The sequence below is a fragment of the Malania oleifera genome, chromosome 4 (assembly GCF_029873635.1).
Source record: "Malania oleifera isolate guangnan ecotype guangnan chromosome 4, ASM2987363v1, whole genome shotgun sequence".
Classification (NCBI taxonomy): domain Eukaryota; kingdom Viridiplantae; phylum Streptophyta; class Magnoliopsida; order Santalales; family Ximeniaceae; genus Malania; species Malania oleifera.
In genome coordinates this window covers 74,610,295-74,619,450 of record NC_080420.1, presented here as the reverse complement: position 1 = coordinate 74,619,450, position 9,156 = coordinate 74,610,295, and positions in this window count along the sequence as shown.

The following is a 9,156-nucleotide window of genomic DNA, read 5'->3' as shown; positions in this document are numbered from 1 at the left end:
TAATCAGTTTTGCTGCAAGTTTAGGTTCGATCCATAGATTTCATAGTTGCCTTGATATATATGCGAGTGATGCCAGTCCTCTGATAATTTCTGGTGCAACAGAAAAATAGTTTTGCAGGGCTACAATAAGCACTGCTTGATACTTTCAGCATTTCTCAACGAAGACCATGGTGGCTCTAGGACATACTCTTGAGATATCCCGTGGGTTGTTTTTATTTTATTTTTGTGCTGGTGTTGCACTGGTGTTGAAATAACATGAAGCAACGGTACACGTCCATTAAATTTAGTGATTATTGTTTTTAACTATTTGAGAATTTAAGCATAAAAAATGTGCTGCTAAAAGTATTGAGCATGCATTTTATTTTGGAAAAAAAAGTTGAAAATTTCAATTTCCAAAGACAAATCAGATGCTTATTATAGCTAAACCTATTCAACTTCAAGGTGTTTGCTCAAGATGCAGTATTCTAGCTTTCTACAAACCATTAAGCCAACATATGCCGTCATGGTTATCATAATTAAAGAGAATGTTAACTCTAACTTATGATTGGCTATTCTTCCAAACCTTGTAATTAAAAACCACAATTGACATAGGTAGATGATGTTGCAAAGTTAAACTTTAATTAGCATAGGTCGGTAATGTTGCAAAGTTAGGACAGATCAATGTGAAAGAGGTCTCTGTAGAGTTAACATGATCTTTCTCTTTAATTCATACGACTTACAAAACAAAAATACACTAAAAGCAAATTTGATTTTTTTTATTATTTTATTTATTTATTTCATGCCTACGGTACTTTGAAATTTAAAAAAATGGTGAGAATTGGAATGAGACTGCGTTCCTTTAGTTCAACTAGGAAAAGTCAGCATATAAGCAATCAGCTTGTGTAAGCACGATTTGAAGGTAAGGTGTAAGCTTGCATATTGTTAGTAAAGAGAGCTCTTAGGTATCAGTTTAATCCTCATTTTTCAATTTGTTCTTTCTATCTCTTTTGGAGCTTTCATGGCACTCTTTCAGGGATTCTAGAAGGTTCATAGCTCAAATAGTAACTTTTACACTTGGATTCAATGTCATCTCTTGCTAATTGCACATTTTATTCCTTCATAAAGGCTTTTTTCTCCCTTAAGAGTTCTCTCCCCCCCCCCCCCCACCCTTTTTTTGTTTGAATCTTTGCTCACTTTAACAACTATCTTAATTACCATTCCATCATAGGATGAATTAGTGTTTTTTATTTTTTACTTTTAATATTGCGACAACTACTTGGGTATCTATATCATCATTTCTTTGGGTGTACTAGTTATGCTTTGTGTCACTAGTTGACAATATAAAGGGATAACAAGGGATAGATTATAACCCTATTTGGTACTCCCTCGGGATTTTGTGACCTTATATGTAATTCTTGTAAATTTGAGATTTATGAATAATGTTTATCTTGTTGCAACGTTGATTGAATGATATAACTAGACCTTTTAATATGTGCATTGTGGTGCTTTGTTTATTGTGTGTCGTTGCTTGATAGATATTTGTTATGTTTATGAAATTTTCCTTTATGAATTCGTGGTTGCGTACAACTTAACTCTCATTGTTATAAATGTGGTTCAAGTAACTTACACGATTCTCTTGCTTGTAGGCTTTGAATAAATGAATATTGATTTACTTGGTTGGGGAAGAGCTCTTAACAAGTACCACATAACCCTTCTTAGTGTTGAGATTCCTAGGTACATGAAAATTGGTTGTACATGAGCATGATTGTCAAGCACCATGAATGGTAACCCGAGAACTTGAGGGCATGATGCGAACACTAATTCCATGAAGGAGAGAACCAATAGTGCTTGAGGTTCCCTTTCTTAGAGCTTTGACTATTCTTACATTTTTTGTGAGTACTATTGGCTATTTTGGCACCTGTAGCAAATTTCCTCTTAATACTTGAAGATAATCCTTGCACCATTCTATTAGCCTTGAGTAGTGTCAACATCGACTTTTGAGAAGCTGTTTAGGTTGCCAAACTTTTAGTGACCATTTTGAATTCAAACAAGTATGAAGTGCCAAACCATTGGTCCATCTAATTTATCCTTTTTATCTTTGAAAATGAAGTTGCCACTTTATTCTAATTTTTGAAAATGCAAAATAAAGGAAACTTTTTTTTAAAGAGATTAAGTTTGAGAGTACATTTGTAAACAGGGAAAGCTAACACTTTAAATTCATTCTAATTAGAATTTAAAGTGTTAGCATCCTATATCACCCATTCTTTTAAATAGTTATCGTACTAACCATGTTTGTGTGTGTGTGTGCATCCAATTTTGAAATAGTTTTTTGAAAACAAACATTTGAAGTTTTGGAAAAACGAAGTTAATTTTTAAAATCAGATGGTTGGCCACCTATAGAGGCCGGTCTGTTCTTTATTTTATTTGGTGCAATTACTTGTTTGACATAACCACTTGAGCCGAATGAGAGACCGCCCTTTGCATTTTTGCATTCCCTTTTTGATTGATCATTTCAAAATGTTATTCCATCCTTACCCCCTTTGTAAAGGCTTTCGTAGAACTTGTGCAAAGGACTAAACCTCACGAAAGTCCTACTACTTTGATCCCTAATCAAAATCTTACAAAACACATGCAAACATACACATAACAAATAAATGAAGAAGGAATTTGGTTTTTTGGTTTGGTATGGTTGGATTTACAAAGTAAAAAATAGCCACATATCCTCAAAAGAGGAACCAAACAATCTCTAGCTCTAAAAAAAAAAAAAGACATTTTCAATTCAAGTTTAAAAACATTTTTGGGGGTATTTTTATGAAAAACATTTGAATTTGCATGATTTGGTTTCTTTGGAGAAAAAACTATAAATTCCAACTAGAAAACTCTTGGGCTATCTTTCAGAAGAGAGGTTTTTTAATCCATTCAACTACCACATCATAAATGGTTCATTAAAAGATTAAATTTTCTAACTGACATATTTGGTTATTTTGAATGGAAAACATAAATCCATTTGAAAGTGTAGGTTTTTGGAGGAAGAACTACAAACCACGCTTGACGTGATTTGAAAAAATTAGAGATCCCCCAAATGCCGCTTCATGGATGTATAATTCTAAATAACTTGAAAACTTTTACAAAATCATGAAAGTTTTTTTTTATGAAAACTCGTGCAAATCCATTTTTTTTTAATGAAAAATTGATTTTTTTTTGGTAAAGAAACCATGAAAATTCTAACAAAAGGATCAATCAATACTAATCAATTGGTTGTTGTTGGATCATTGTATCTAATGGCAACCTATTAAAGATGTAATGGTTAAAAGCAACGCCAATAATTATATAGGTGATTCAGCTATGGACAAAAGGGTTAATTTGAAGACTAGAGTCCACTTGATAAGGGGATCATCCATACTATGATTGACCTAATGCTTAGACTTTCAATGTAGATAACATTATGCTCCTCACCAAGTTGATCAAGAAAACATCATCCTTGGGTTGGTGACATGACATAAGATTGCTCTTTCTCCTATATTGGCATCTTGTTGGAACTAGATGTTGAAATAATTTAGAGATAATCAACCAAGTGGCTTTGGAATTAGAAGATGACGTTTGGCATCAAGAGAATGGTAATGTCAATATTACAACTCTGCCCATGATGTCAAGATCTTCATGGTTGGGTTTCGGGTCAAAGAAGTATATTCCAAAGGTGAATTTGGGCATCCATGTTTCAATCTACGTTGTGCTAGCTGCAATTGGAGAATCTTCTTTAAATGTGCACCAATAGCCATCATGCGCTGCAGGATGCTAATCTCGTAAAGAACCCTCCAGATCTCTTGTTATACTTGTTCTATATCTATAAAGAAGTTGAGTTGGATTGGTTTGATCGAAACACTTCCTATAAGAGAGAGAAAAAAAAAAAAAAAAAAAAAACTCCACCAATGGAAATTCAATTTGAGTCTGAATATGAATTTAATTTCAATTTCAATTCTAAATATCAAAGTGTTGAAGATTCTAAAAGTTTTGACTTTTTAAGTTGGTATACTTCCGTATATAGATTGATTGTAAATATGTTTTCTAGATTTAGGGATATGCTCTAATGGTTGAGAGATTTGTAGTTGTTGACTTTTTGAGTCTGATCCTGTTTTAATAATGACAAACTACTTGTATCTTATTTGTGTATTTAGTACTTGAATAGGTTCACAATTCAGCACACATAAGGTAAAGAAGAAATAGAAGCCAATAAGGGACTTAACACACATACATCTTGGCATATTCTATGGAAATTTGAAGAGCAAGAAAGGAAGACATGTTTTTATTTGTAATGCATTTAGTTTATACTTGTATTGTAAATGCATGCCTCACATGACATGTTTAAAACACAATGACAACCATAGACTGACCTTAGGGGAACAAATTTTTCATGAAAAACCTTCTTTCTAAAATGATTAAATCATACAAAGGTTTTGAAATAGTTTTGAAGACAAAAAAGGGGGCTAAAACTTAATTTTTTAAAGAGCCTATTTGACCAACCTGAAAGGCCCAGTTGACTGTGTTGGAATTGGTGTGATCACAAGAGGGGAGGGGGTGAATTGGGTTTTAAAAATATTTTGGGTAAATTAAAAATTTACGCCGATTCACCGCATATCATATCCCATTTTAATTATGGTTGTGTATGTAAAACTGAATAAGCAATCTGTGCGTGTATCTCATTTAAAATAAATGTGTGCATGCAATTAGTTATAACCATAAATGAACAAGCATGTCATGTTGAATTTAAAGCGCAAAAATTAAATGAGATAAGGAGAGAGAGACACATGATATTTGTTATCGCCAAACCAGCTTATGTCCCTGCCTTGGGCATATCCCCCAAGAATTCCACTAACCCTGCTCACTTATAGGTGGAGCAGAAACCGTTTACAAATTTTTCTCCTTACTGGGCGAGGAATACCCTGGGTCACATTACAGGATTGACCCCAACCTACACACCTCTCCTTACGGGGTAAGGAATACCCCAACTCAATTACCAGGATGAGCTGAAGTGGTCTCCCTTACGGGGTGGAGTCTCCCTAGTTCAATTACTGGGTTGAACCCAACCAGTCTCCCTTATAGGGCAGAGACTCCCTAGTTCAATTAACGGGTTGAACCCAACCGTTACATAAAAAAAAATTTGTATAAAATAATACTTCTGAAAAAACAAGCTGAAATGTACATATTAAAACTCTTCAATGTACTCTCTTATGATATGAAGTTTAAGCTCAATAGGGTAAGGGTGTTTTTCTTGAAATAAATATTCCAATCTTTGAAGAAAGATATGTATGATAAAATGCTTCAAAAATTCGAACCCAATAAAAATGTTCTCCAAAAATATTTTTCACTAGACAAGTAGGAGAACCTAGGGTGTTTGCTTTTCAAAAATATTTTTGCAAAAATGATCTTTGATTTCAAAAATGAAATATGCAATAAGTGTTTTCAAAGATCTAATTAAATGCCATAAGAATTTTTTCCAACAAAGATTTGCAATAAGAGATATTTGGAGAAGTAGGATTGATATTCAAAATTTTTTTTTGCAATTTAACATAATAAAAATAAATGCCCAAACAAAATGCTCTCTCTTTCCATAAGTATTTTTCAAAAATAACGAGAGAAAGAGATTTGGAGAGAGAATAAAAATTTGCCCCAAAGAAAGTTTTTTGCAATAGAAATGAGTTTGGGGGAACTTTGATTAAGAAAAGATTTAAGAGAGTTTTTAAGTTAATCAAATTTCCTAATCTAAGTTTATGAAGGGGTATATATAGATTTTCAGAAAATTATGACTGTTAGGGACACACTGGGTATTTTTCAAATTGTTTAATTAAAAATTAAACGTGATTAGGCGCTGGAAAATAATTTTTCCTAAGAGGGTCAGTCGGTCGGTCCAAATGTCAATTGGCTATCCTCTCACGACGTATTTTGAATTTCAATAGGGTTCGGTTGGTCGTGGAAGATGCCGGTCGGCCGAGCCAAGGGCGATTCCAAATCTTCGTAGGTTGGGTCGATTGGGACTAAAGTCGGTTTTCCAGTTCTTCATGGTTGGTCGGTTGAGGTGATTTTGAACTGAAGGATCGGTCGGCCGGAGACAGTAGAAAAGTCAAACTTCATTTGGTCGGTCTACCGTGGAAGCTATGTTTAAATTAAGGTCAGTCGACCGAGACTTTAGTCAACTATTTGACTTCTAGCCTACAGTGTCGTCGATCAACCGTGGTGATTTAAACGTCAATGGGTCGGTTGACTGAGGCTATTTAATTAACCCAAAAAATACAATGTCGGCCGACCAAAGTCTTTGTCAAATTCATTTTAGCCCTAATTTTTTACCTTAACCAATTAGTTATTAAGAAAAAATTTTTCTGTGAAAAATGTTGATCCCTAGGGTCTGTCTACGACCTTTGATTCCCTATGATCAGTCTATGGTGCTGTCTGAACATTCAAATCATATCATGATGTTTCCTTGATTCTCTACTGTACCCATTTCTACATTATTCTACTATAAATCTGATGTCAATCTCCAATGATGTTTCCTTGATTCAAGTCTTGCAACGCCATTTCAATCCTTTAATCCTGATTTGTGGTGTCTTATTGGGTATTTAAATTGTATTCTGATCTCAGGGTGAACTTTAAGACACAGGATGAAACGTAGGCTAAGGCTACGGGTTTCCAGAAGGAAAAGAAAACTAAGGCTCTAAAATCCCATCCCAAAATTATATTTTATGCCCGAACAATGCAAAATATTGACTGAACTTGTTCTTTAAACAAGTTGCCTATGTATTATATTAGGATCAGGTCATAACGTAGTTTAGACTTAACATTGAGTTTGACAATTCATTTGAGATAACAATATGTACCAATATGGTCAAGACTTTCATTTGGACTGTAGTGAAGGCTGGGGGTATATGCTAAAGAAGAAAATGATTTAATAAGGCCCAAAACTATCAATTTCGTCAAAGGTAATATTTGACCAAGGACTACCTACGAAACATTCCCCTTTCTCTTTTTATTTATTTATTTATTTATTTTTTGTGCTTCCCCCTTTTTATAGATCTTATGCTTTTTTTTTTTTTTTCTTTTTTGTGATGGGGGCCTAATTTATTCATCTTTTCAAATTTGATTGAGGCTTCAGGTTAATTTTTCTGATGTGAACCCATGAGATCGGAATCCCTTGAAACCACAAACAAATTGAAAACTTACCCAAGAACACCAAAAATGAATTCAAGATGATCTAGACCTATTGAAATCTTGTTTCAAGAACCTAGATTTGGTGAGAATGCCACAAAGGTTTGGCCTTTGATAAGTTCTCAGTTCATTCAAGAACAAGTAAAGAAAAACTGAAAATTCTTTCTAAAGAAAACTTCATTCACGTTCGACTTGTAGAGAATGCAGCCACAAGTCTATTTTTAAACCCCTCCATGAAACCCTCGGGCCAACCAAGGCCCACAGCAATCAAAAGACATAGGGTGAACATATCAAGCCCAAAACACCGTAAAATAAACACCTACAACTAATAAAAGAAGCCCACCTAATAAATTAAATAGGCTCAAACGCCAACAACCATAGAAATGTAAAATAGGCCGACACGTCTATACTTATTGAAATAAAGAGTCTACACTAAACCACTAGGCTATGCTGCCCCCCTCTGTAGATTGTATCACATGGATTAAAGCTGATTCTTCTTCTTTCAAGCCCATCTTGAATGTTGGATCTTGCTTGATAAATTTGCAAAATCGGCCCAAGTGGATTGCACCAATCCTTGCATTGCTTCCTTGATCTTCTTAGCTCTTGACCTTGTGATTGACCCATCTAGAACTTGCAAGGGATCTTTAAAACTCAGTCCACCATGGTGCCCATCACTTTCTGTCATTGCCCCAGTGTGGGAAATGATCCCTGGATGGTGTTTTGAAAAAAAAAAAAAATTTCATGCTCAACAGGGTTGTCAAAGGATTTCTTCTTTGATTCTCTTTTTGGGTAGTAGAAAAATGGTCTGCGATCCTTTTGGCCAATAATTGTTGCCTCAAATGAATTATCAAACACTAAAGGACCCAAACGTCGTTTAATACTTTTTGGTAAAACTGACTTTAAGAAAGAACTAGTTTAAATTCAATACCAAATGGGTTAACAAGTGGTATTGGGTTCTTTTTGGGTACACTGGTCCATACTGGCAAAACCATTTCTTGTATCACTGCACAAAATGCAAGAAAAAAGGGACAAAATTTGGCACAAGGTGATGTAATGAGACTAAAATGCATTTTATTTAATTTAAAACTCAAAATAATTTGAACAAAGAGAATTGATAGGAATTTTGCTGATTTTATCCTCACTAGGTCTTTAAACACATGTTCAGTTTTCCATCATCACTTCTTATTCCGAAGTCAATAGCTAGTTAATCCTTCAAACTAGCATGGAGCCGTTTTAAATGAACATCATTTTCTTTCCGGTCTTATCTCCTTAATAAGGATCTCCTTATACTACTTTCGCCTCCTTATCTTTTTTGTCCATTTCTTCTTGCGCAGTTTCTTGCTCGATACCTAAGTTGCTTATCCTTCCCATTTACTTGAGGCTTTACTAATTCTTGAGACATGTCATTTAATTTCTTCTTAAGCTTATCAATTTGTAAGTCTTTTTCTTTTTCAGCATTTTTTGAAAATTCAAGCTGATTTTTAAGTGATTCATTTTGTTGTTTCAAGGTTATGTTCCTTTTTGAGACTTTGATAAACTTATTATGAAGAGAGAATAATTCATCTTGAAGTTCCTTATAGGAGGGCAGAGTCTCATATGAATCATTACATGATTCATTACTAGAACCTTCCGAGGAGGAGTAGTAAGAGTTTACCTCTTCGTTTTGCGCCATGAAGCACATGTTGGCCATCTCTTTTTCGTTGGATTCGCTTTCTGATTCACTTGAAGTTGTGTCGTCCCATGTAGCTTTCATTACTGGATTTTTCTTCTTATTTTCCTTCTTGAGCTGAGGGTAGTCCGACTTGATGTGTTCAACCTTTTTGCAATGGTAGCAGGTAGGTGGATCATTCTTGTTATTGTTTTCCTTTATACTATTTTCACCTTTTTCAGTTTTTGACCCTCTGAATTTTCTAGTGAATTTCTTATTTCTTTTGAAGAATTTTCCAAGTCATTTAGTTATGAAAGCTAATTCTTCGTCAT